The sequence below is a fragment of the Herpailurus yagouaroundi genome, unplaced genomic scaffold (genome assembly GCF_014898765.1).
Source record: "Herpailurus yagouaroundi ecotype Mexico unplaced genomic scaffold, PumYag 198, whole genome shotgun sequence".
NCBI lineage: Eukaryota > Metazoa > Chordata > Mammalia > Carnivora > Felidae > Herpailurus > Herpailurus yagouaroundi.
In genome coordinates this window covers 18,168,733-18,196,513 of record NW_024412429.1, presented here as the reverse complement: position 1 = coordinate 18,196,513, position 27,781 = coordinate 18,168,733, and the positions used below count along the sequence as shown (strand labels likewise).

The window sequence follows — 27,781 nt, the reverse complement described above, 5'->3', positions numbered from 1 at the left end:
AGCTGGCATGACTCCTCTCCAAGAAGGAACCCCCCAACAAGAGTCCTCCTTGCTGGAAAGAGAGAACAGGATAAGAAACCAGCTTCCCCAGCCTTTTGAACCCACTTCAGTTTCACCCAGTGGCCCTTGGCTCCTCTGTGGACCACCCATGGTATTCATCAAGGACCATGCAGGTGTAGTTGCTGTGGTGACCAGCAGCCCGAGGTGACAAGTCACCGTGTGCCCCCGGGATCTGGAGCTACACCTGGTGCCCTGCACCACTAGACCCAGGGCCACAGCACACTCCAGAATGTCCTCAACCCACAGGTAGAGGTCTTTCCTTACCAAAGTCAGTTGCTGAAGTCTGGAAGAGGTGGTTGCTTCTTCATATGTGCAGACACCTACAAAAGGCTGCAGAAGCCTTGGAAGCTCAGGGAAGTGCGACTCCATCAAAGGAACACAATAAACTTCTAGTCATTGACCTAAGAAATGGAGATACAGGAATTGCATGGCAAAGAATTCAAGATAATTATTCTGAAGATGCTCAGAGATGCTATAAGATTCCATGAAATCAGGAAAATAATACGAGAGCAAAATGAGAAGTTCAACAAAACGATAGAAAGCATTAAAAAGAATCCAACAGAAATTTTGGATCTGAAGAAGACTGAACTGAAGAATTCAACAGAGAGCTTCAGTAGCAGACTGGAGGAAACAAAAGAATCAATGAGTTTGAAGACAAATCATTTGAAATTATCCAGTCAGAGGAGCAAAGAGAGAAAAGCATGAAAAGGAATGGAGCCTAGGGGACTTAGGGAAAACTTAGGGAAAACCATTAAGAAAATCAATCTATGTACCATTGCAGTCCCATAAGGAGGAGAGAGGAAGAAAGGGTAGAAAGCTCCTTTAAAAAAAAATAATGGCTGCAAACTTCCCAAATGTGGGAAGAGACTTAGACATTCAAGTTCAAGAAGCTAATAGATCACATCAGAATTTCAATTGAAATAATTTTCTTCAAGATACATTATAATAAAACTGTCTAAAATCACAGATGGAGAATTTTCTTTTATCATTTATTTAAACGTTTTTCTTGTTTTTAAAATATTTATTTTTGAAAGAGAGAGAGAGAGCATGTGCACGAAAGCAGGCAGGGGAGAGACAGAGAGAGAGAGAGAGACAGAGAGAGAGAGTATCCCAAGTAACCCAGAACCCATGTCAGCCCAGAACCCATGGGACTTGAACTCTCGAACTGTGAGATTATGACCTGAGCCAAAAATAAGAGTCAGTCACTTAACCAGCTGAGCCACCCAGGTGCCTCAAAGATGGAGAGAGAATTTTAAAAACAGCAGAGAACTTTAGAACTCATTTATACGAAGAAACCCCTGAAGTTTATCAGCCTATTTTTCAGCAGAAACATTGGAGTCAAGAAGAGAGTTGGTGAGATATTCAAAGTGCTGAAAGAAAATGACTGCTAATGAGAATTACTCTACCCAGTTAAGTTGTCCTTCAGCAATGAAGGTGAGACAGACTTTGCCTAACAAATCAAAGCTGAGAGAGTTCATCACCATTAGACATGTCATACAAGAAATGCTAAAAGGAATTCTTCGGCTGAAACAAAAGGCTAATCAGTAACATGAAAACATGAAAATATAAGACACACCAGTAAAGGTGAGTATATAGTCAGATTCAGAATAATCTAATATTGTAATACGATGGCATGTTAACCACTTAACTCTAGTGTAAAAGTTAAAGGACAAAAGGACTAAAAATAGCTACTGTTACAGGGGTGCCTGGGTGGCTCAGTTAAGCGACCGACTCTTGGTTTTGGCTCAAGTTCAGGATTTCATGGTTTCGTGAGTTCAAGTCCCTCATTGGGCTCATGGAGCCTGCTTGGGATTCTCTCTCTCCCTCTCTCTCTCTCTCTCCCCCTTCCCTATGCTCTTTTTCTGTCTCTCTCAAAATAAATAAACTGAAAAAAAAGTTACAGTAATATGTTAATGGATGTACAATACAAAAAGATGTAAATCGTGACAGCAAAAAAAATATGGAGAGGGTGAGTACAGGGGTAGAGTTTTTGCATGTGATCAAAGTTTTGTCATTAGCTTCAAATAAGCTGTCATATTTATAAGATGCTTCAAGTAAGTTAGTAACTTAAAACAATACAAATTTGCCATCTTAACAATTCTGGAGGTCTGAAGTCCAATGAGGGTCTCCCTGGGCTATGAAAATTAAGACATGAACAAATCTGAATGCACTAGGGGAGAATCCATTTCCTTGAGTTTTCCAGTTTCCTGAAGCCAACTGCATTCCTGAGCTCATGCCCCGCCCCCTTTCTCCATTTCCAAAGTCAGCAAGGTCAGGTTGTCCTTCTCACATTGCATCTCTCTTATCTTGCTTTGGTTGTCACGTCCTCTTCTGTGACTTTCCCTTCTGTCACTCTCTTTGATTACATTGCCCACCCCCCCCCAGATCATCCAGATGTCCCCACCTTTTAGATCGTCAGTTTAAGCACATCTACAAAGTTATGTAAGGTAATGACAGAGTCACAGGTTCTGGGGATTAGAACACAGACCGCACCGAGGGCCCTTATTCTGCTTACAAATAAATATCAGTAAGTAAGGGCACTGCTGATCATGACTAAAATGCCCACGATCTTGCTTGTTCTTGCAGTGTGAGTGATTCATATATAGGACAGACTTTGGGATTTGCTGGCAAATGGACTTTTGGACATTCCAATTATCATCAAAACAGGTTCACTAATTTAATTCTGCTTATGGAATGGAACAAGATTCTGGATATGAAGAAGTATATACGATTTGTTCTTTTATTCTAAGAGAGGAATCTGTGGCTTTTTACTAGAAAGAAAGGAAGGAAGGGAGAAAGAAAGAAAGAAAGAAAGAAAGAAAGAAAGAAAAAAAAAAAAGAGAAAAAGGCCAAAGAAAGAAAGAAAGGAAGGAAGGAGGAAGGAAGGGAGAAAGAAAGAAAGAAAGAAAGACAGAAAGAAAGAAAGAAAGAAAGAAAGAAAGAAAGAAAGAAAGAGAAAGAAAGAAAAGGCCAAAGAAAGAAAGAAAGAGAAAGAGAAAAGACCAAACTTCAAATGAGGTGATCTCAGCAAAAATATCCATCATGATCCTGGTCACCTTCCCATGTTCTCAATTTTAAAATTATTCTAGTTTGTTTCAAAAAGTATAACTGTGAATTAAAGAGTTTACTCTGTATTCATTAGAAAAAAAAATAACCTTAACATGGTATTTAGATGAGCATATATGGTTTTTTAAAACCTATGGTTGGGGCGCCTGGGTGGCGCAGTCGGTTAAGCGTCCGACTTCAGCCAGGTCACGATCTCGCGGTCCGTGAGTTCGAGCCCCGCGTCGGGCTCTGGGCTGATGGCTCAGAGCCTGGAGCCTGTTTCCGATTCTGTGTCTCCCTCTCTCTCTGCCCCTCCCCCGTTCATGCTCTGTCTCTCTCTGTCCCAAAAATAAATAAACGTTGAAAAAAAATTTTTTTTAAATAAAACCTATGGTAGGGGATTTTTACCCTCAAGCATAGATTTTTAAAAGTGTTCTTGTGTTTTTATGCCTTTTTTGGGAAATGATTGGATAAGGAGAGTGGGAAATTCTTCCTATAACTATCTATTTTCACTTGTCATTTGGGGGCAGGGGAGGGGGAAGCTTTTTCATAGAGGTTGCCAATTGTTTCCATGCCTTTAAAAATGAGTTTGAACCATTCACTTTCTGAATTTGGGGTAATCCAATGGGATTTTGACTTCCGTTAAATTACCTGTTTACTCAGTTTAAGTCTGACAGATTGATGTCTCAAGTACTTTGTTAGTCTATGTGATTTTTTTTTTTTAAACAAAGAAAACTGTAATTGTGCTGCTCGGAAATTTGATTCTCATTTCGGCACCAGATTTGATGTCAAGAATTGTATATAGGAAGAGCTCAGAAAGAGCAACATCATAAGCTAATGATGCCATTATGTTATTATTGGAAATTAAGCTTGCAGAGTTAGTTACAGCAATATAATATTTGAGGAATACGTTTAAATAATTGTGTGCCCTTTAGAGGCTTAAGAGGGGCAGGAAAATGTGATACTAAGAGCACAGACTCTAGAACTAGAGTGCATGGACTGAAATCTTGGACTCTGCTGCTCGTTAGATATGTGTCCTTGGGCAGGTCACTTTACCCCACCTATAAAATGGAGGAGAAAATGAAACAAAGTTATATACATAAAGCACTTGGAGAAATGCCTAATCCATTGTAAGTAAGTAAATGTTTGCTATGATGCTGATTATTATTATTATGATTATTATTATTACTAAGATTTAGGGTAAAAATATTCATTAAGTAATCATTATTAAGCACCTATGAAATATCAACCACTTTTCAAGGCTTCACAAATCACTCTATCAAATTGAGAGTAGAAACAATGTAACATTACAATAACATTTCATAACCAATGGTGCATTGCGGTTAACCTTTTATTAGTAGCTCCGTTTGACTAAGTCAACTAAAACCAGATTTGCCTCTTTCTTAAAAACTAGCAAGCAGATGACATTTATTTAGGAGGGAATACACAGGAGTTACTCAAAATACACTTCATGTACCAGAAACACAATGCCACCAATCCCTTCAAGTAGGAAGTGCAAAACCCATTCAAGAGTTGCGTCCCTGATCTTGCTGAGTGTACCCAGGGACAAAGTGGTTATTTCCAGTTAAGCCCTGGGATTGATTTTTTTTTCCTTGTTAAATTCAAGATCACGCATTTTTTAAACAGTGATGGAGGAAATAGACCCCAGCTTCGGCGTTTGTATGTGTACACATCCTTTGCTCCCATGAATGCGTGTTGCCTCGTTCTGCCTCTCCCACTCAACCATCTGAGCAGACACCTGTGCTGTAATGTCCATCTCTGTGCCCAAATTCCCAGCCTGGAAAGTGCATATATTGTCAGCCACGTCCGGGCATCACAGCGAGCCTGGGAGAGTACTGGAGATAACAATATAAAGTGAGAAAGTCCAGGTGCAAGTATTTTAAAATATGCTCTGTTCTGGTCAATCTGCTTCCAAAATCCAGCTTGAATTCATTCTGTTCTCTCCACCTCCACCTGCCCTTTTGGTAGCTCATCATTTCCGTGCGGGCCCCAGCACCAGCCTTTCGCTTCTGGTCACTTGTGTTCTCCTTGTCTTCTCTGGTTATTTTTACGCCTTGATTGTTTTAAATTGTGTAGGGCTCATTTTTATGCATAGACCTTCATTTGTAACGCTTTTTCTTATTCTTCCTGCATTCCTCTTCCTCCTGATGGTCACTTGTAGCTTCAGTTCCAAAAATGAAACTGCTTTTGCCGTACCTATCATTATGTACTTCTCCACTCGCTTTGGTATGACCTACGGAATATTATTTTGGAAGCTGGTGTATTCTGTTTCTCATCCTTTGTTTGTTTGTTTGTTTGTTTTCATAATTTCATGGTTGGTGACCTGAAGTGCAGAAACATTCTGGACTTAGTAGCATGGAAAAAGACTTGTACGCCATCTCCAAAACATTAAAAAAAAAAAACAACAAAACCCACCGGACACTGCACTTAGATGTAACTAACTGCTGCATAAAGGGCTGTAAGTTCTCAGGCATCTTGGCCATGTGGCTGGATAGCAGAACTCCAAGAGGGAGATCTGTGAGTTTCAAGGTAACTTGATGAACCAGTGCCTCAAGTTCCCTTAACACAGCAACTTAGTGGATTCTTCTGGAGCAGACTAGAGCAGATGCTTTGTGGAATCAAGTAGAAACTGGACCAGCCCATCAACCTCTTTTTGCCAGTTTGCAGCAAGTGGGCCAGGTTTTGTTGGTGCCATGATGTACGTGATTAAAAATAGTATTTTCCGCTATCGTCTCGTTTTCGCATCTGTGGCTCTACCAATTTAGAGCACAAAGGAGATTTGGCAATTAATACAGGAAGTGATCTACCCAACACGGGCTCAGTCCAATTCCTCCCCTGCAAAGACCGCTGAGCAGCCCCAGCCAGGGTCTTTGCCACATTATTTCAAGTCTGTTGAGCACGTCCTTAAAGTGTTGGGTGCCACAGTATATTGAAAATGTGACCCTTGCCCTCGATCATAGAACTGCAGAATACTAGTGCTGGAAGAGGAGTTAAAGGTTTTTCGTCCAGCGGTTCCCAGACTTGTGGATGGGAAATTAGTGAGAACATTATTTGGGAACTGTTGAGTAAGAGCATTAAAAAAATCCTACCTTGAGCATGTTCTGCTAAGTGACAAATGGTACATGATTCTACTTATAAGGGGGACCTAGGGTAGAATTTGTGGAGACCGAAAGGAGAATGTGGAGACAGGAGCTGGGGATGGGGGAATGGGGAGTTCGTGTTTACTGGGAACCGAGTTTCAGTTTCAGGTAATGCAAAAGTTCTGGAGGTGAATAGTGAAGGCTTGCACAACAATGAGAATGTATTTAATTCCACTAAACTTTACACTTAAAAATGACACATTTCATGTTGTGCATATTTTGCTGCAATTAAAAATATCTACTTTCATGACTGTTGCATAGAAGAAAGGGAATTTTTACATCAAAAAGAAAGGAAGAAAGAGAAGAATGAAAGGAAGGATGGATGGATGGATGGAAGGAAGGAAGGAAGCAAGGAAAGAGGGAAGGACCGAAGAGAGGGAGAGAAAGGGAAGGAGGGATCTCAAATAAAAGAATATTTGTTTAAAGATATGAAATATAACTTCATAAAAAAAATCAATTCTTTGTCCTTTGTTTTCCCATTTTGTCACAGAATGCACTGGCTTACAACCACATACCTGCGTTTAGAGACTACCACGGTATAGTTCTCTCATTTCGCAGATGAAAAAGTTCAGGTGCAGAGAGGAAGTGTCTAACTCTATTATCACAGGGTGTATTTACGACTGACACAGCCATTTCATGACTCACAAAAGAGAATTTTTTTCTACTACATAATGCCATTATTGCAGGAAATTTGCTTTATAGTTTTAGTGTTGTTTTATTAAGGCTGTATTGCCCTTATTTTCAGAATTTACATCTTTTGTTGAATACCTTCTGTGTGCCAGGTGTTGTGAATATTTTCTATTTTCATTTAGCAAACATTCATATAGTGATTATTGGGAGCAAGGCATTATTCTAAGTGCCTTACACATAAAACTCATACAATCCTTACTATAATGCCAAGAGATAGGTACAAGTATTATCCCCACTTCAAAAACAGGGAAACTGAGGCCCAGATGGCCTAAGTGCTTTCTCAAAGTCATAGAGCTAGTAAGTGGTGGATTGAAATTTAGTTTTGATGCGTTGCAGTTAAACTCAGTGACCTATTCTGGTTATAATACTTATAAATGCATTTGAGACAATGTTAGGTAACTTTAGACCAGACATCGTAAAATGCATTTTTGTTTCACTCAGGGATGTGTCTGTCTAAGGAGGTTATTAGATCCCTATTGAAATCAGCCAAAATTGGATGCCAAGTTTTGGTGTGTGTCCTATTCAGCTCAGACTGCTGTAACAAAGTACCATAGACTGGGTGGCTTAAACAACAGACATTTATTTCTCATAGTTCTGGAGGCTGGAAAGTCTAAGATCAAGGTGTCTGCAGGTTCATTTCCTTGTGAGAGCCTTCTGCCTGGCTTGTAGACAGCCACCTTCTTGCTCTGTGCTCACCTGGCCTTGTCCCAGTGTGTGTGCCTGGACAGAGTGAGATTTGTCTTCCTCTCTCTGTTTTTTTTTGTCTTCCTCTTCTTAAATGCACTAATCCCATCCTGAAGGGCCCACCATGAACTAATGTCACCCTAACTACCTCCCAGAGGCCCCACTAGCGAATATCATCATATTGGGAGTATGGGGGTCAGCACATCCACGTGGAGAGTACACAACATTCAGCCTACAGTCACAGTGTACATCATTAATTTTCTGTAGCTCGTAAAAGATCAATGAACTAAATGTGCTGCTGATGGATGTAATTTACATGTCTTAGTATGAGGCCTTTAGGATCCTCGTATGGGGCAAATTTAATTTAAAGGTGAAGCTGAGAGAGACCTAAAAGCTCTCAGCACCTGACAGAGTAAAACCACAATGTATGGCATATCCCCAGGCCTGATCCGTTCAGATAGCATGGCGGTGGGAGAGGTGTGAAGGTGAGAGCGTCCAGACCATGGCATGTTGAGTTGACATCACCCTTACGGTGATCTCATGATTTGGAGGAGCACTTTCAGGAGGAAAAGTCAAAGTAATCCTGTACAAGAAAGTGAAAAAAGAAAACTCAGGTTCAACTGCATCAGCCAAACCCTGTAGAGAGGATGCCTGGTGAAGAAGTGTGGTCAGTTTGTATTTGGAACTCATTGTCAGATGAGTTCTATTTGCTACGGAGGCAAGGAATCAAAGCTTCTGAGCTGCTTATATTCCTTGGGGGGTTTTGTTTGTTTGTTTGTTTGTTTGTTTGTTTTTCAACTTATAACTAGCAAGCAGTGCCAAATCATACTGTCTTTTCTTTGTCATAACTTTCAGGACAAATATGCACTAGAAAATGATGAAACAGAAAAAAAAAAAAAAGCCTCCTGTAGAGACTTTAGTAACCAGAAAAGAAGGTATAGAAGTTCCTTTATTCAAAGCCATTTGACAGAATCGTTCTTGACCCTTTTGTCCTCCTCAGAAAAAGCACCAGACCTTTGAAGACATTTTACCCTGATTCATTCAGTTCCAGGAGGACATTACTGGCAGGGTATAACCAGAGAGTTATTTGTGATGATGGGAAGACATCACAAACATGTTTTTAAAACTTGGGGAGCCTACGGAAAGAGAAAAGAAGACTTATCCCTGGTTTTATAGAATGAGAACAAGTAGTAAAAAAATTTTTTTTATAAATTTATTCCTAGTGGGCAAAGAATGTGTGTCCAAGATAAAAGGATACCTTGCAGTCAAGAAAATTGAGGCAGAGGACAAATAGGCTATACACGTTTTACCCTTGCTGGAAATGTTGTCAACCTTTGTAGCCAGCCACCCACCTATGTATAACCTTGACAGACTTGTCCACTGTACGGGTCTCCAGCTCAGAGAAGTAGAGTGATTGAAATTCAACATGCACAAATCCGAATACTATTTTTAAGAAAACATACCTTTAAAACCAGCCATTTCATCAAAAGGCTAAAGGAAAAAACTTTTTTTTTTTCCCCCAGATCTAAGCACGGTCTTCAGGGGCTGCATATATCTTGATGGTTTAAGAAAGTCTTAAACGTTAAGTCTTAAGGGTTAAGAAAGTCTTAAGTCTAAGTCTTGGGGTGCCTGGGTGGCTCAGTCAGTTGAGAGACTGACTTCGACTCAGGTCATGATCTCATGGTTTGTGAGTTCAAGCCCCGCGTCGGGCTCTGTGCTGGCAGCTCAGAGTCTGGAGCCTGCTTCTGATTCTGTGTCTCCCTCTCTCTCTGCCCCTTCCTCATTCATGCTCTGTCTCTTCTCTCTGTCTCAGAAATAAATAAACATTAAAAAAATTTTTTTAAAAAAGAACAAAAGTCTTTTTCTTATCAAGATGTGCATTCTGTAAAATGGCTGATGTCAAGAGAACCAGTTGCCATGTTGACCTTTTCCTTGTCTTGTTTTTTCTTCAGAAATTGATGCTGTTATTGAAACAGTATGGGCAGGAGTCTGTCATGAACATGTAATTTTTTCCACCTATGGTCTCCATGGTTTTATATTGTTTAACAGCTTTTAAAAAAGACCTGAAAAGAATAGCACTGATACACCAAGGAGAAAAAAAAAAATTACATATGTTTTATACAATTCACTTCATTTTAACCTTGCACACATTTAAACAAAGAGAAAAGAAATACTCACTGTCAAAGTAATCTTACTTTGACCAACTTAAAAAACAAAACAAAACACAGTTTATTACCATTTAGTCACTTCTTGGAGGAAAACCCTTATTAGTAGGTAACCGTTAGATTTCTAAATGAGAATAAACCATTTTGGGAAAGTGTTCTCTTGGCTAAAACAGCATTATTTCCAATAAGCAAGCCACTCATTGATTTAGTCCTTTGTTTATGAAAGAGTTGCTGAGGGCATACTACGAGGTAGGTGTTGCGCTATATGCAGGGATATTTCAGTTAGTAAAACACAGATCCTGCTGTCATGAAATTCATACTCTTTAAAGATGAATTTCATCTGAAGCTTGCTAATAGAAAATGACTGTTCAACATGACGTATCAAAATGCAACACCCAAAGTATACAAATAGAGTCATTCTCTTTTAAATATTTATTTATTTATTTATTTTGAGAGAGAGAGAGAGAGAGAGAGACAGAGAGAGAGAGAATCCCAAGCAGGCTCTGTGCTGTCAGTGGAGAGCCCAGCACGGGACTCGATCTCACAAACTGTGAGATCATGACCTGAACTGAAATCAGGAATCAGAGGCTCCACCAACTGAGCCACCCAGGCGCCCCGAAATAACCATTCTTTAAGGCAGTGTGTTGCTACTGATTCTAAATTTCATTTCTGGAATGGACGGGAAAAACGTCCCATGGCCTTGTTATTGAATTAAAGAGGAATACGAAAGGTTTTGTTCATCCTCGTGAAATACATGGAAGGTGATCAGTGTTCTGTTTTCCAGTTGGGAGAAAGGTGACGGCTTCGCAAGTTTTAGCAGAGGGACTGTGTCTTAATCAAGCACATCTCTTGTCCCCAGTCAGCTCTCGTCATGGCTTGCTGAGATTTAACTGATTTATTGGTGAAGCGGTCTTGTCACGAAGGACTCAAACGCCATCATTTTCTGAACCTCCAATCTGTCATCTGCCACGTTGAAAAATGGGCATCCTGCGTGCACACAACAAGGCGGCTGGTTCCCTGGCACCCAGAGAGTTTTGGCCAGGCTGCATGCTGAGTTGGGGGCCTTTAGGGTTTTCTAAGAGGACGCCTGGTTGATTCATTTCTGAATCTTCAGCATTGACATTTGTGCAAAAATATGGGAGTGTGTAGGACAGGAAGTTCAGAGCAATCAACTTTCCTTGGAAAATATTTTTCCTTTTCAGTTGCGTGGCTATTTTTAAAGAGGGATGTTAGAAACTTTAGTTTAAAGATGAGTATTTTCCTTTCATGATGACACACAATTATGTTCAGTAAAGACTATAAGAAACCACCGCTTTTATTGTCTAGCCAATAACTTACTAAAACGAACGGCCCTGATTTACAGGTCTGCGTTGTGGTGACGAAAATCACAACTTTTGGCAGTTTCATGTTTTTCTTTCATTTGAACTATCGGAGTTCATGTTATTTGGTAGGAAAAAAAAAAGCAGTCCCAAGCACACACAGGGGTGGTATCTGCTTGACAGCATTTTCAATTAATCCCTGCAGTTACATGCACTCTAGTACGTTCTTGCCAAAAGCCAATGCTAATTCAATGTGTATGGAAATTATTTATTCTGAGTCATGAGTTACTTTTCTTAGCTATAGTTGTTATTGGTGCTGTAATGACTTGGCACCATTTCATCATTTTTTTCTGATGTCTGGCTCATGTTAGCCCGTGCTAACCCCCTCTCACAAAAACCCAAGCAAACATCTCATAGGACCTGCTTGGCAGAAGGCAGCGTTTCACACAACTGCCCACTTTCTTTATCGCAATTCGCAGTAAAGGTGGCCCGTCTTGAGCGGATACAGTGTTCAGGCCTTGCCACGCTCTAGCCGAGTCACCTTGGGCGAATCACTTAACTTCTCTGAGCACTGGATTCTTGAAACAGGAAAATCTCTAGCTTCCATCTAGCTCTGAAGGAATTTAGAGATTTGGAACTCAAGGAGCGTATTCTAATTTTTCCTGGGATGAATTTGCAGCTCTCCGAGACTTGTTACCATTTAGGGATGTCACTGGGAACGCTGGGAGACCCTGCCAAAAGATGGGCATTGGGTCCGTTGGGTATCCAGGATGGGAAGTAGTCAGTGTGAGGGGTGCCTAGATGATCCCCTGGGGTGCCAAGAACTTTCCCCCAAGATGGGTGAGAAAGCAGGACTCTTCCCAGGCAAAACAAGGGCTCAGCTTTCTGAACACACTTAGATCCTGGAGAGGGATCACTATGCCATGAAAAAGAGATTAGCAGTTCACTTCAGAAGCAATGGGGAACTACTGGAATTGGGTTCATTTTCCTCAGCTGATAACTCATGAAGGCATAGATTGGAGGAGAAAAGAGAATTTCAAGTACTTCCATGGATCTTTCAGTAAGAAATTTAGCTCTCCAGTGAGACACAAAGAATATAAAAACAGGGAGGGGGACAAAACAGAAGAGACTCTTAAATACAGAGAACAAACTGAGGGTTGCTGGAGGGGTTTGGGGTAGGGGGATGGGCTAAATGGGCAAGGGGCATTAGAGGACACTTGTCGGGATGAGCACTGGGTGCTATCTGTAGGGGCTGAATCAGTGGATTCTACTCCTGAAATCATTATTGCACTATATGCTAACTAGCTTGGATGTAAATTAAAAAAAAAAAAAAAAAAAGATCCATTCTAACTTTCATAAGAATAAGTGTTTGTGAGGTGCCTGGCTGGCTTAGTTGGTGGAGCATGCGACTCTTGATCTCAGGGTTTTAAGTTCGAGTCCCATGTTGGGTGTAGAGATTACTTAAAAATAAAACGTCTTCAAAATGTGTGTGTGTGTGTGTGTGTGTGTGTGTGTGTGTGTGTATACATATATATATATATATATACGTATATATATATTTTTATATATATATATAAAATGATATGACTGTGATTCGTGTGAGGATTTTGTGAAGCTTAATAAATACTACCCTTTAGTCCTCTTCTGAATTTTGGACTAATTATGAGCCATTGGAGACAGGCAATTTGAAATCAAAATGGTTTTAGATTTGCATCCAAATGGGCTTGCCAACTCTTCTCTAAATTGAATTTATCCTCCTAAACTTACGGACACCTCTCTCCTCTTTACTGGAACAAAGACTACCCCACTAAGAGACCCTAGGGGCAGAGGATGTCAGAATTGAGGAGATAGGCTACTTTGAAAAGCCAGAAATGTTCTGTTGCTTTTTCCAAAACTCATCCATCAAATAAGTCACTAAAAGGAGGTGGGAGAGACATCAGGCCAGGAATGTTCTCTGGCTGAAGTTCCTTAGCTTGGAATCCCAAGGCGTGGAAAAAGGATACTCCTCCTACAATTAGCATCAAACTCATTGTGACCTTGGGAACTGTGGCGGAAAAATATGAAATAAGTACGTATTCAACAAGAATTATTGAATGTCTACCAAACACCAAGCACTTTTCAGGGCTCTGAGATATAGCAGAGAATAGGGCATACAAGGTCTCTCTCTTTATGGAGCTTACATTCTTCTTAGTGGGGGAAGAGGCAGTAATAAATAAGTAAACATATGCATATGATGATTTCAAAGATTCATGAGTACCTTGAAGAAATTAGAACAGGATAATATATGAAGGGTGCCTGGGTGGCTCAGTCAGTTAAGCATCTGACTCTTGATTTCAGCTCAGGTCATGATCTCACAGTTAATGGGATTGAGCCCCGCACTGGGGTCTGCCCTGACAGCAAGAAGCCTGCTTAGGATTCTCTCTCTCCCTCTCTCTCTGCCCTTCCCCCGCCCCCCACGTGCATATGTTCTCTCTCTTTCTCAAAGGTAAAGAAATAAACTTAAAAAAAAAAAGAATAAAATGATACAGAACTATGGGGATAGGGTGAGGGAAGGGGGAGCTCATGAAATAAGGTGGACAGGCAAGGCACTCTTAGGAGGTGACAGATGAGCTGAGGACTCAGCCATGTGGAGGCCTCGCGGACAAGGGTTAGAAGGATCAGCCAGTTCCAAGAGCCTGAGGCAGGCATGGGCTTGGTGGGCTGGAGGAACAGAAGGAAGGCCAGTGCATGTGGAACAGAGTGAGTGTGGGTGGCAGTGCTTGGATTCGAGGTCAGAGAGGAAGACGGGGGCCAGATCTTCTGGGAGTGTAGGTTTCCTCCTAATGTAATAGATGAATCTGCAGATTCATCTACTGACGGCTGTAACGAAAGCTGTTAGAGTTTTTACACAGATACATTCGAATCACCTCTTAAACTGCAGACCCTGCTTGGGAAGCCTGGGGTGGGGACCGAGCTTTTGGATTTCTAGCTGCTTCCAGGTGATGCCGTGGCTGCTGGTCCATGGACCCGACTTGGAGTATCAAGGGTCTCATCCGTGTTTTAAAAGATCACTTGGGCTGCCCTGTGGAGAATGGAGGATGAGTTCCAGAGAAATAGAAGTAGAAGCAGGGAGACCAACTAGAAGCTATTGTAGTGCATTGGAGGGTATGGACGCTCAGGGTCATGTGACTGAGGCCTGTGACTCCCAAGGTTCCAGTAGGTTCTCCTCGAGCGTACTGTATGGATTTGCGACCCAGTGTTCAATTTCAGTAAGTATTTCAGTAAGGCTCACATTAGTCCCTGCCGTTGTTCATTGAGGGCCTACTATATTCTAGAACAGTGCTTTCCAAGCTGTACATAGTAAACTACATGGTAATCACCTGGAGATCTTGTAAAGCGGATTCTGGTTGAGTAGGTCTGGGGTGGGGCCTCGGAGTCCGCTTTCCTAACAGGTGAGGTCGATGCTGCTGACCTACTGAGCACACACTGAGCTCTGCCAGTGGTTTTCAAATCGTGCTGCGAGGCTGAGTCACGGGAGACATTAAAAATTACCAGCGTTTGGATCACACTTGAGGTGAATTATCAGAGTCTCTGGGGGGACGAGCCCAGACCTGGGTTTTTAAAGGAGTTCCCCAGGTGGTGCTAATGTATAGTTCAGGCTGAGAGCCTTGGAGCCAGAAGCTTTCACCCAGTTTCCCAGGGAGGTAACCAGGACTGTTGTTCCCACTGCACAGAGGAGGTAAAAAGGGGGTAATTAACTTGCCCTAGGTCGCGTGGCCAGGAAGTGATAAAGTGGAGATTTCACCTTCGTTCTTCTAACTCCAAATTTAGTGCTTTTTTTTCATAGTACTGTACCATTTCCCTACTTCCCTGGTTGGGGCAAAACTCACTGTGCTAGATATTGAGAGGAACGTTGTATGAAGCAGGTTCCAACCACAAAACAGAAACTCAGGTATTTCAAACAGAGGGCATCTAACACAGGAGACTGGTTACAACGGTGGGGGCGGTGGTGCTCAGGGAAGGGACAGTTGCAGATGGGACACAAGGGAAGGGATGTTCCCAGAGATCAGGAAGCCGCTGCGGCCCTGGGCTGAAAACTGTGAGCTTGCATCCAGAGGCGCCATTTCTGGTCGTCAGTGCTGCAACCACTGGGCCTACGGTTCCCTCCAAACCGCAACTCTGATGGAAAAGGCTTGTCAGTGGGAAAATGGGGTTTGACACATGCGTTCTGTTGGAAGGCCATTTTTGCTAGAACGCACCTCTTCTATGTGTAAAAGAATGCAATAGATGCCCTGAAAGCTGGACTTTTTAACCACTGGTCTTGTGCTAGTGGTCGCCATTGACAGGAAGCAAATGTGGCTCGCGGGCATTTAGAGTCTGCCCCTCTTCCGCTCTGGGCCCTTCACCTGCAGAGCCCTACTGACCAGTCCCCCAGCCCCAGGTATTCACCCTCTATTCATTGTCTTGTCCCTTCTGTGGTTACCCAGACATATACAGTATGTGTCCTTACTGTACTGAGCTGTGACCACTGGTGTTGATTAGTGAAAATATGGCTTTGTGCTTGACCACGCCTGCCTTCCAAAACCTAATTGAATGTCTTCAATGACAAAGAAGCTTGTGAAGGGGGAAAAAAAAACTGTAAAATTATAGTGGCTCTTCTTGATACTTTAATAGATTTTTTAAAAATAAAGACTAGTAAGACTTAAAATAGAATAAAATGTCTCTCTCCTAACTTGTGAAGGAAATGGTTTTTTTTTTTTTAATTTTTTTTTCAACGTTTATTTATTTTTGGGACAGAGAGAGACAGAGCATGAACGGGGGAGGGGCAGAGAGAGAGGGAGACACAGAATCGGAAACAGGCTCCAGGCTCCGAGCCGTCAGCCCAGAGCCCGACGCGGGGCTCGAACTCCCGGACCGCGAGATCGTGACCTGGCTGAAGTCGGACGCTTAACCGACTGCGCCACCCAGGCGCCCCAGGAAATGTTTTTAAAAAGCAGAGAAAGATGACCTCTTATTAAATGAAGTCAGAAAGTTTCTTATGGCACCAGTAATTAATTTGTATCCGTAAAACAAACTCCCATGCCAGCCGTTTGTTTGGCATAATTTCCTTCTCTTATGATTAATGTAATATCTAAAGAGAGAAGAAATTATTGAAATGATTTTTTTTTTCCGCCAGAATTTCATCCCGTCCAAATTTCCATGTGTGAAAAGAAATTGTTCTTTGGAACGAGGGAAAAGAAAAAAGTCCCAATAAATCGAAAGATTTCTTTTGTTGTTGTTTTCTGTTCCACTTTGAATTACTATTTGACAATTACTACTCAAAAGTTTTGAAGGACTTTTCATTTTCTCCCCAGCTGGGCCTTATAATTTGCCCCAGGATGCCTGGTTTTGTTCCCCCTGTGTTTGAACACACAGCTAATTGTTGCTAGCTTTTCCTGTGAAAAGGCAAAAGCGCGCTGTTACATTTCTGGGCAGTTTTGGAGCATTATTTTATTTGGTCGACCTAGAACAAATAATAGTCTCTAAGGAAGAGGAATGGTAGCTTTACATTTTAACTACCACTGTAATGCTATAATAGCAGTAAGCTAATCACAAGTCAATTCAAAATCCAAAGGTCATCACAGATCATTATTTGCAATCATCCTTAGGATGGTTAAAGTCTGTCATTAGGGCATGGAAAATATCTGTAAAATCGTGAAGATTTGTTTTCAGTATTTTCCAGAAAAAAAAATACAAGAGAAACCTCAGTTGTGTAGGCAAGAAGGGGCTTGGCAACCATCTTTCCTCACCTGATGGTTTAAGGAAAAGTCCGTCGTATGCACGTATTGTTTGTGATGGTCTTATGCCAACCATGATTTTATTTACAAGATAGAACTGTTCTCATCACTGCAAAAACTGTGGTTTCATTTTCTTGGGTTCCAAATGAGAAGACCAAGAAGGAGATCTAGGTCATGATCACTGGGAGGCTGTCCATTTACTCTGTTAAGAACGGTAAGCCTTTCAGGAGATACCTGAGTGGTATCAGTCTGCTAAAGTGGGAGTAGCCTAAAGGAAGGTTGTGGGGATTTTTTTTTTTTCCATCTGCACATCCCTCCATCTGTGGCTATCCTTACAGAGTGAGAATATTATTTAAACCGTGGACTTTATTTTGCTGAAGTATTTGATATGTTTGAAAAGGGTAAGACTCTTTCCTCGGTAGGCATATGCTTGCACTTAGCCTTAATTCATACCTTCGGAGGCAGCGAACACAGCGTGGCTCTATTCTGTGTATTTTAAGAGGCTTCTTATAACAGGGCTGGTCTGTGGCAATGCTGGTGAGTAGCACTTAGAGAGTTTAAAAACCACTCTGTTGCGGTGATGACATACTCAGTGTGGTTCTAGAAGCTAAATAAAACACAGGAAAAAGATATTAAATGAAATAAAGCACACACCTATGTAATTATTGCCAGAAATGAAATTTTGAAACCCTAAATTTGAGTGTGGTCTAGGCACCTGAAGATTCCTGTGCATAAACAAACATCATTTCCCAGATTAAATTTTCAGGAAAGCAACGTCTATATCAAGTGTCTTATTTAGATAAAATATTTTGAAATTGGTTTGGCTGATCATAGGAGAAACAGGGAGCAGATGTTGAGTGAGACATGTGTCCACAAGAGAAGCATTCCCTTCTGAGTGGCTCATTTTACCGTGTAAGATCTCAAAGGCAGTCCATCCATGCCAATATCAATCGCTTAGTTTCTACTGGGACACTTTGGGCCAACTCAGAAGATACTGATCATTACGGTGGAAAATGGTTTTGTGATTTAAAATACAGATTTCTTTGGAATCTAAAAGTAAGATTTTCTTTCAAAAGGACTAACTTTTGGGGGTGCCTACGTGGCTCAGTCGGTTAAGCATCCAACTCTGGATTTCGGCTCAGGTCATGATCTCATGGTTCATGAGCAAGGCGTCTGCTTGGGATTCTCTCGCTCCCTCTCTCTCTCTCTGCCCCTCCCCCACTCGCGTGCATGCACGGGCTCTCTTGCTCTCTCAAAATAAATAAATAAACATTTAAAAAATCAACGAAAGGACGAAAATTTTAATGACAGTGACCAAGACTACTATTGATTGTGGTTAAAGGACCCCCTTTCCCCATGGCTATATTCTAACTCAAGTCTTTGAGGTTTTCGTAGCTCTCTCCATAGGAAGTGAGCTATCGTCTTCCAAGCCTCTGCTACACGAAGTATTCTACTGCAGTAGACCTACTTGACTAGATGCTTTTACTCAAGTTATCTCATTTTATCTTCGAGATAACTTTCTTGAAGGCATTTTACAGGAAAGGAAACTGAGGCTCTGATTTGTAAAAAGTCCACTTGGCAATTCGGGGGTCTGTTCCAGATTCCAGACTCAGCTTTGTCTAAAACCATATCCCCTCCCCCAAACGCCTCAGGTAGCCATGACTCAATATCACATGGGCCTACATGTTCAAAGACCTTTATAATTTGGCTAGGTTTCCCATTTACACGGAGCCAACCACACTCCCAGTATAAGCTAGGTATTTATGGTTTATTTTTGTGTTTTGCTATTTCTTCCATTTTCAGTAGATAGCATGATGTGATGCCTATGGCACATAATTAATAAATACTTGCTGAATTAATCCATTTTCAGGTATCTTGAGCCCTTCAAAAGCTGCAGAGTTGGATTCTCTCCACTTTTCTTTCACCTGGGTAAAATCCTATTTCAAGGGCTGCTTCATACCACTATCTCACTTACATAGCTTTCTCTGGTCCACTTTGTCCTTGAGGCAGAAATGCTTCTTCTATGTATGACTCATCACTTTATATATACTTCCATGTGATTTTTTTAAAAGTGGGATTGGTAACTTTCATTTGGTGTCCACTTGCCAGGCATTAAGCTAAATACACTACAGATGTTATCTCTTTTTGATTCTCAAAACAACCCTGGGAGACACAAACCTTAGGTATCATTACCCTATTTTACAGGTAAGGAAACAGAGGCTCAGAGGGATTAAATAAATTCCTCTCGGTTACAGTTAGTGAATTTCGGAGATGGAGTAGGAATCCAGATCTTACCGAGTCCTAAAGTCTGTGCTTTCAGTGTATTCTTTAATTTTCAATCGAGGCAAATTTTACACGCAGTGAAGTACACAATATCTTAAGCGTGTAGTTTACAAGGTTTGATGAGTGCACACATCTGTGTCACTGTCTACCCAGTCAAGACATGGAACGTTTCCACTGCCCAGAAAGTTCCTCCATGCCCCCTTCTCTGTCATTTCCAGCCACCCAAGGTGAAGGTTGGCTGTTCTTGAACTTATAGAAATTGATATATGTATACTTTTTTTTTTTGTCTATCACTTGCTTCACTCAACATAGTATTTTTGAGATTCATCCATGTTGTTGTGTGCTGGTGTCTACCATATGGATGACGTGTTCATTGTCACTGCTGAGTAGTATTCCATTTTATGAATATACCACAATTTGTTTATCCATTCTCTTGTTGATGGGCATCTGTTTTCTTTCCAGTTTTAAATTATTGTGAGTAAGGCTACTGTGAACATTCTCACACACAAGCCTTTTTAAGAACATACGTTTTCATTTCTCTTGGGCAAATACCTATGTGTGGGTTAAAGAGTAGAGACCTGTTTTACTTTGTAAGGAACTGCCCATTTTCCAAAGTGGCTGTCCGATTGCATGTGTACTCTCATAGACAACTTATGAGAGTTCTAGGGTCTCCGCATGCATCTTCTCCGACATTTGATTCTGTCACTCTTGTTATAATTTAATGTTGCCTTTTGAAATGCCCTCTTTCTTGCTCAGCTGTGAGCCCCTCTTGAGATCAGGAAGTAGGTGCCATCCACCTCTGCGTCCACACTGCTTAACTCAGCGTCTGGCACAAATATGATGCATGTGAAACTAATTTTGAGGATTGCAAAAATGGTTGTCAGGATCCCTTCCAGCCACGAATGTCTAGAAATCGAACTAACCTCATGCCATGTAGCATGCAGATTGTTTTAAACTGAAAGGCCTGTGGATAATCATCTTTAGAGGGGAGCAGCCTTTCTAAAGGGAAGCGGCAGATTGGTGATCCCTGATGAGTGAGCATTGGCTCTCCTGAGCGAGGTGGCCTGGTGAGTCCCACTGTGTGCTGGGAGGCTGTTCTCCAGTAGTAGCCACACCTGACACGAGAAGTCCACTTGGACATCGCTGAAAGCATAAACGTCAGCCTCCGCCCTGTCTTTTGGGATAACGTGTTGGTTGTCAAATGCTGCATAATAACATGACAGTAAACTTAGTAGCTTAAAACAACACACATTTATTATGGCAGGAGTCTGGCCATGACTCAAAGGAGTCTTCTATTTCACATGGCTGCAGTGAAGGGGTTGGCTGGGGCCGTGGGCTCATTTCAAGGCTTGTCTGGGGAAGGATTCCCTTCCAAGCTCACATAGTTGCTAGCTGGATTCAGATCCATGTAGGCTGTTTGACTGAGGGCCTCAGTTTCTTGCTAGCTGGTGGCCACAGGCCGCTCCTAGTTCCTTCCGGTGTGATGGCTTCCTGGACACCGCTGCTTGCTTCGTCAAAGCTGGCAAGGGAGCACAGCCGAGCAAGGTAGATGTTACAGCTTTATGTAACGTTATCACGGAAGGGACATCCTGTCACCTTTGCAATATTGGTTAGAAGCAAGTCACAGATACTACCCACATTCAAGGAGGGAGGATTACACAAGGAGATGAACACCAAGAGGTGAGGACACTTGGGAGGTCATGTTAGTGTCTGTCTGCCACAGAGCGTCAGTTTATATCTTTTTCAAAGTGGAAAATACAGGTATTATGAGCAAAGTAGTTGTTTTGACCCAAAGAGCGCATTAAATTTTTTACTGTTCTACTGAATAGTTTCAGAGGTTCCAGTTTTACCCCAACACAGAGGGACACTGTTCTGGATAAATTATCTGCAGTTAATGTCCACTTGTACGGAAGATTGATAGGAAAGCATGAAGTGATTTCTGGATAAATGCTTCTCAGTGGGTTCATTCAGTGTAGATGAATTGAGTCTTTTCTATGATCCGCTCCTGGACTGAGCTCCTGCTTTGAAATTTGCCATGGATTAAAGACACAGAGCGATGGGCAGAGTGACCCCTTAAACACAAGCATGGGAAGCCAAACTTCTTGGCCGTGAGTTTGCTTATCGGTAATAGAATGACCCAGACAAAACACAGGAAGAAATCCTGAGGGTCATAGGAAACTAAATTTTCTATACTTTTCGGGAGAGTATTTTTAATTTAAAAAGTAAGTCACGTATATAAAGACCAGCACAAACAGCATATTTTACTCATTAGAAGATAACCTGGAAGATGTTCAAGCTTTAACCCTTAGCTCTGGGGAGTTTGGCCAGCTAAGGAAGACAGCAGAGCCTTGTCCAACCTTGACCATATGGTATTTACTCTGTCTGTCCTTAATAATTAAGCATTTGGAGTTCCCTAAATGTTTTTTGTTTTTGTTTTTTTTCAAATTTAAACCAAGCACAAAGGCTCACTTCCAGACTTTTGGGAAACATTAGAATCCTTTAACAGTTTAGAAAGCTTTGAGAAGCTAAAGACCACATATAGCTACACTTGAAAAAAAAGTTCATCTCAAGATTCATCTCCTTGAATAAGTTGCATAACCTACTTTCCTTGAGTATATGAATTAATCATTTCAAAGAAATGGAAAATTGTAGATTTATCTCTTCTAGTTAAAAAAGAAAGACAATATTAATAGACATTTAGAAACTTCTTATGCCACATTTCAAATTCATTCTAGGCAATTTACATTGAAAGCAACAAAAATGCCTTTTTCGATGGATACATAGTGAGAGAAAAATTTAGTTACAAAATAATAATAATGGTGAAAGTTATGTAGTGCTTATAATGTGTCAAGTTCAGTTCTATCCAGCATAGTATATATAGTAAATATATACCTATATTACATACATACCTATATACCTATATTATTACATACGTACACATATGTTGTTAGTATATATACACATAAATATATGTACTGATTCAGTCTTCTCATAACCACCTGTTACAAAAATGCCTGAACTTGGAACTATATATACACATTAGCCCACATATTCTGTGAACCCCAGTGTTCTCAACCTGCTGGTTCCCTTGCTAATGAATAAAATAAGTATTTGATTCGTGCTCGCTCTATATTTACATGAGAATAGTGTTTTAACTTTTTGAAAAGTATGCTTTGATAAACTCTGTGGTGTAGGTACTATTATTATTCCCATTGTGTTGATGAGGCAAGAGAGGCACAGAGAGGTTGAGCAACTTGCCTGGGGCTTCACAGCCATTCCATTGTGGGGCCAGCATTTGAACAGCAGCAGCCTGGACCAGAGTCTCTGTTCTTAACTGTCACACTGTCCCCAGTCATGAGGAATTTGCTTTCTTTTCATGTGTAAGCCAGAGCCAGCCTTCCCAACACTAAAAAAGCAGAATCAACAAAAGAGTCTAAGATAAACCAGTGCATTCCAGCTTAAGGAAAACAAATAAACCAGAAAAGCACCCTCGCTCCAGCCTGGCACAAGCTTCTGGGTTGGGACAACCAATCTAAGAAAGCCCACACTTCACTATTTTAAAGAAAATAAACACCCCCACGAAGATGGCCTAATTATGATTCTGAAAGGCAACACACAGTGTTTCCCCCAGTGGATTAAAAACCAACCCCCAAAGTTTCAGTGATGGTCGGAGCTCCGTGAAAAGTCCCAAGTGGCATCTGTGAGCGTAGTCTCCAGGTTGACCCATAGGAGCGCAGAGGAGCCAGGAAAGGAAAAATAGAAGAGACGAGTTGTTCCTGAAGAGCAGTCGTAGTCTCACTGGTGTCATGGACGCTAAACCAGTACCTGCCCCCAGCGCGATTCCTCTCGTCCCACTCTAAAGAAGCCTTCCACAGAGCCACAGTTGGGGCCAGCAAAGAGTTCCTGCTGCATCCATGGATGCTCTGTGGGCAACTCGCATGGCCTTGGGACATTCGTGGGCTGGAGGCAGAACAGAGCCCCAGGACCCCTAGGCTTTGACGCCCACCATATCGAAATGGCATTGTCCTGTTCCAGAACTTACCCTTGTGAAGCAGACAGCTCCAGACCTCCTACCCTCATGTGGAGGGCTGGTGGGGTAAGAGCAGTGAGAGCAGAGGGTGGTTCAGCTTGCTCTGGTGACCATGCTGAGGCTGGGCTGACTCCTTCTCCCGGACATCTTGAGCAATGCACAGTTATTGTCGTGCACATTTAGCACCATCTGTCCCTGAAATGTAGTCTGGGGACAGGCTTACTTTGCTTAAAGAATACTAGAAATAAGTAAGTGAGTTCTTATTATGCATCTAAAGAAGTATGCAAATATTTATACACATGCACATATTTAGAGTTATTTATATGTAAAACATATTTATATGAAGCTACATGTTCCTACTTTTTATATGTACCTATATATCTATAGTTTTTACTGACCATAAAACAAAGCATTCCCATTACAGAAACAATTCAGGCATCACGCACACTTGTAAAGAAAAAAGGTAGCAATCCCCCAAAATCCAGCCATTCACAGATAAGGCTTTGTTTACTAAAAATAAGCACTGATATTTTCAGTACCCTTTCATGCATATCTCTATGCATATGTACCTACATAATGACACATGTCATTGTGTGTGAATTTAGCTATACTAAGAAGGCTGTTGGTAAACTTCGACCCAACAGGGTGTGCGTTCTTTCATGGTCAGGTGATTGATCCAGATCATCATTTTCGTCAACAGAAATACCAACAGTGTCGTGACTAGGTTTGCTTGGGGTTGAGCAGACAGCAGGAATAGAATTATCAGAACATCTGCGCTTGTGCAGACTTTCCTGAATCTTTGAAAACTTGGTGTGCACACGGAGATGATGCAGTGTGTGGAAGGGCATGGAAGAAGCCAGGAGGAGCCCTCCGGCTGGTCGCTTAGGGGGCAGTGAGTGGAGAAATAGAAGTGGTAGGTGTTCACCGTGCGGTGTTGACCCTGGAGCTGGCCCCGATGAGCCCTTGAGGGACAGCACACGCTGCATGAGACCGGGAAATGTTTTGAATGATGGCTTTTTACTCCTGTTCATACAAGACTTGAGGAACCATAGGATGATGGCTGGGCTGATTTAATTAGCAGCAAAGGAATCAAGCAAACCAGCCACCAGATTCTTTTCATCTCTCTCCAGAAAGGACGTTTTTAACTCGACTCATGTTCTGAATTTGTGATGAATGCCAGGGTTGTAATTAAGAAAGGACCTAACGCAAAGCAGAGGCAGGACCACCGTGTTTAAAATGTTTAGAAACAAATGTGGACGAAGACCACTGATTTTTCCTTTGGGACAAAGTGACAGTCCGTGTGAATAGATAAATTATACTGAATCTATTAGAAACACATGTTGTGTTTGGTTAAATGCTCATCTCTCATTTACCCTCCCACTGCCAAGGCCTACGGTGCCTGTCCGGGATCTGAATGTATGTTTGAGCTGTGACAGTCCCGGGAAAGAGCCTCGTCTTGTTTGTGTTACAGTGAGGCCCCTTTTCTCAACCCAGGGATTCTACTGATAGATATTACCCTCTATCACTGTGTAAACCAAGTTCATTCTCTTCTTCATCCATGTGTACGAGGAGATACCATAATATTCAGAGCTTTGGAAGCATCAGAAATTGCTTTCAGGGCATGTGAGATACGAGTGGCCTAGTGAACTCTGTTCCCTTTCTCTAGAACGCCCTTTGTCTAAAACACCCTTCTCTCTCACCAAACTCTTGCTCATCTTCTAATTCCTACTAATCTTTCCCATTGGGGCACCGATGGTGCTTCCCCTGGGAAGCCTTCCCTGGCTGACTTCCCAAGCCTGAGTTGACTATCCCTCCTTTGTGCTTCTCCAGCCTTCTTCCCCTTTTCACACCTGGTTCCAGTTGCCTGCAACGTGTCTCCACCCTTCACCAGGCAGAGGGTCTGTGAGGATCAGAAGCACGTCACCTAGGACAGAGCCCGCCACATGATTTTAACAGACATCTCTTGAGTGAATGACGACAGCTCTCTTTCTCAAAGACGTTTGTCCTTTAGCAGGGACCGCCATTCACCGGCCAGCACTTCCTGCTCCCAGGGCCACCTCCGTGCCTCCCCGCTGCATACCCCAAATCTTGAGGTGACATTTGAGATTTCCGCTTCACGAGATACATAAAGACAAAAATGTGCAACTTTTGCCTCATGTTAACGGATGTCTTTATTCCCAAACAGATAGCATACGTGATTAAGTGTGGTAGCTCCTGGTAGGTAAATGGTCAGAAAACAAACAGAAACGGAAAGACAAAAGCAAACCTGTAGTTTTTGGAATAAGATTGCTTTGACTAGATTATAGGAATAGGATTTGGAAGCATTGCAGTGAGCATTCCAAATGCAGCCCGCCCTCCACGTTGTGGCCTGGAGCCTGGCACCCTTCCCTGTCCTGCTGAAGCCTGCTCCACAGGGGCTCAGAATCATGGGCTTGGGCACCGCAAGCCCAGGGAGGGTGGACATGATTGTGAACGTGTGGCTGGGGAGGAATTCGCCCGATCTATTTCAGGCCAACCAAGTGCACACTTTACAGAGAGACTGTTCTATTTTCTTCAAAAGATCTTGCCTACTCTTTCTCTTCTCCTTTTGCAGAACTGAGAATCGAACTTTGTCTAAACGTGCTTTTCTTCATAGTCCCCTGTGCTCTTAGCACTGCGATGTGCCGTCTAGCGTATTAGTTATGACTCTGGTTTTGTCCTTGTGTTCCATTTCGGGAAAAGGCTATTCACTGAGGACCAAACCTTCATTTGAATATCACCGTGCTTTGGGAGAAGTCAGCGTAATACAATTTTAGACAAATGTGTCACTGGAACGGGAACATTAGGGAGGAGAAGGAGCTAGGCTGGTGGGAACATAAAAGCTCCCGGTTCCTGATTAATTGAAGTTAACGTGTGGGTGCGTAGATCACCGTGTAATGGGTGACACTTGGTGAAGAGGGCAGAAACGAAAGGTAGGGAGGTATTTTAGTAGTCTCTGCTGTTGAAATATTTTGGCATTGTGGTTGGCATCAGTTATGCCAGTGATAGTTCTCCGTGAGCAGCCTTTCCAATTTTTGGCACAGCGTGCTCGGAGAGAGGTCCCTCTCTCACAGCCTACCTGCCTTACTGCCACAGATTTGTCCGTTCTCTTCTCTCCTGGTACCCCAGCAGTCAGCTGTGAGTCCCAGAGCACACAGCTTTTCTCAGGGGAGGAATTTTCGCGCCCCCTCCCCCCCACCGCCCCGCCCCCACCGCCCAAAGCAACACAAGACCGTCCTAACTCAATACGTACCACTTCCTGTGAATGAAGGCCAGGTCGGGGAGGAAGGCCAGCAGGGACAGGCAGGAGAGCAGGAATGTGCCACCTTCTGGAAAGGTCACTGCTCACGTGGAGAGTATCTGTTTGGAGCCTTAGATCTGGGTAACTAAGGAGATTAAACGGGAGTTTCCATCCAGAGTGAAGAGGAACCCGAGGCAGGTGGGAACTTGAGTCTGGAAGCAGTTTTGGCAGAGGCCGGTCTCATCCCTTACGTGCACGAGGGTAGAGACACCCTGTGTCTGCTTCTCACTGAGCGTTGTTCGCTAATGATCATATTACTCCAGGAGAAAAGGTGGATCTTGGAGCCAACGGGGTTAGCTAGAGTGCTGAGCAGGCCGTGTGCCCCTGGGGTGAGCCCATAGGTCCCCCCGCAGATGCGGGGCTGTTGTGTGACTCGTGCACCCTGGAACTGGCAGCATTCAGACCTGGAAACGACGACATTTGACGGGTGAGACGTTTCTTCCTTTGTGTTTAGTAGGGGAAATTCCAGCTTTCTGCAACCTAGCAAGGCTGCAAACAACCTTGACAATATTATCGTTTATTTCGCGTATTATAAAGAGATGTACTTGCAGGGCTGCTGTGTACGTAAATGTCCTTGACAGTGGCTTTTCCTTTAGTCACGCGAATGCCAGTGGCCACGGCATCGCTAGGTCTTGGAGAGGTGGGATGAGACTTGGGGGGTGGGCTCCCCCACACAGTCTCTCGTGAAACATCTAGGTAAATCAAGTACACACAAGCTACTCGGTCAGGAGCACCGCCTTTGAACCGATTAGAAGACGGACGAGTATAAACTTGCCCTAAGTTACATTTCAGGTTGGTCTTCATACCAGAGCTGATTGAGAATTGGGATCTGAAATCATTACTGTGGTCAAATCCCAGACTTTCTCCTTTTCCTCCTTTTTTGATCCCCAGAGATAACATTTCACAGTGAACAATGTCTTGCGGTTGGATTATTAGAGAAATGCCTGAGAATGGTGTGCTGCATATGATTTATGTGTGTGTGTGTTTATATACATGCTTTGTTATATTTGAAGGATGGACTGTAGGTATAGTAATATGTTACCTTTGGGGAGGTTTTGGTCATTTCTGTGAGGAGCTTGCTTAGGAGAATCTTGGAACTGGTATACACGTTAAGTGAACAGAACTTGGCTTCGAGTGTAAATTTTCACACACAGTCCACGACAGGTTCTAAAAATGCCCAAAGGAGAGCTGCAGATACCATTATGTTCATCTTTCCCTTACAGTTTTATCTCTTGCAGTGCCCTTGATGTTGTGCCTGGCATCCATACA

At 42.3% G+C, this 27,781-nt stretch overlaps 1 protein-coding gene and 1 long non-coding RNA gene across 2 annotated transcripts in view; one reads left to right on the top strand and one right to left on the bottom strand.

Moving 5' to 3' along the window:
* The window catches only part of UST (uronyl 2-sulfotransferase), a 304,894-nt gene that overhangs the window by 71,022 nt on the left and 206,091 nt on the right, over positions 1-27,781 (top strand). The gene's annotated exons all lie outside the window — the stretch shown is intronic.
* LOC121013339 (uncharacterized) lies at positions 20,396-26,819 on the bottom strand. Its single transcript, XR_005782643.1, has 2 exons — positions 26,465-26,819; positions 20,396-23,431 (listed from the first exon to the last, which is right to left on the bottom strand). It is a non-coding gene; the product is annotated as an uncharacterized LOC121013339 (long non-coding RNA).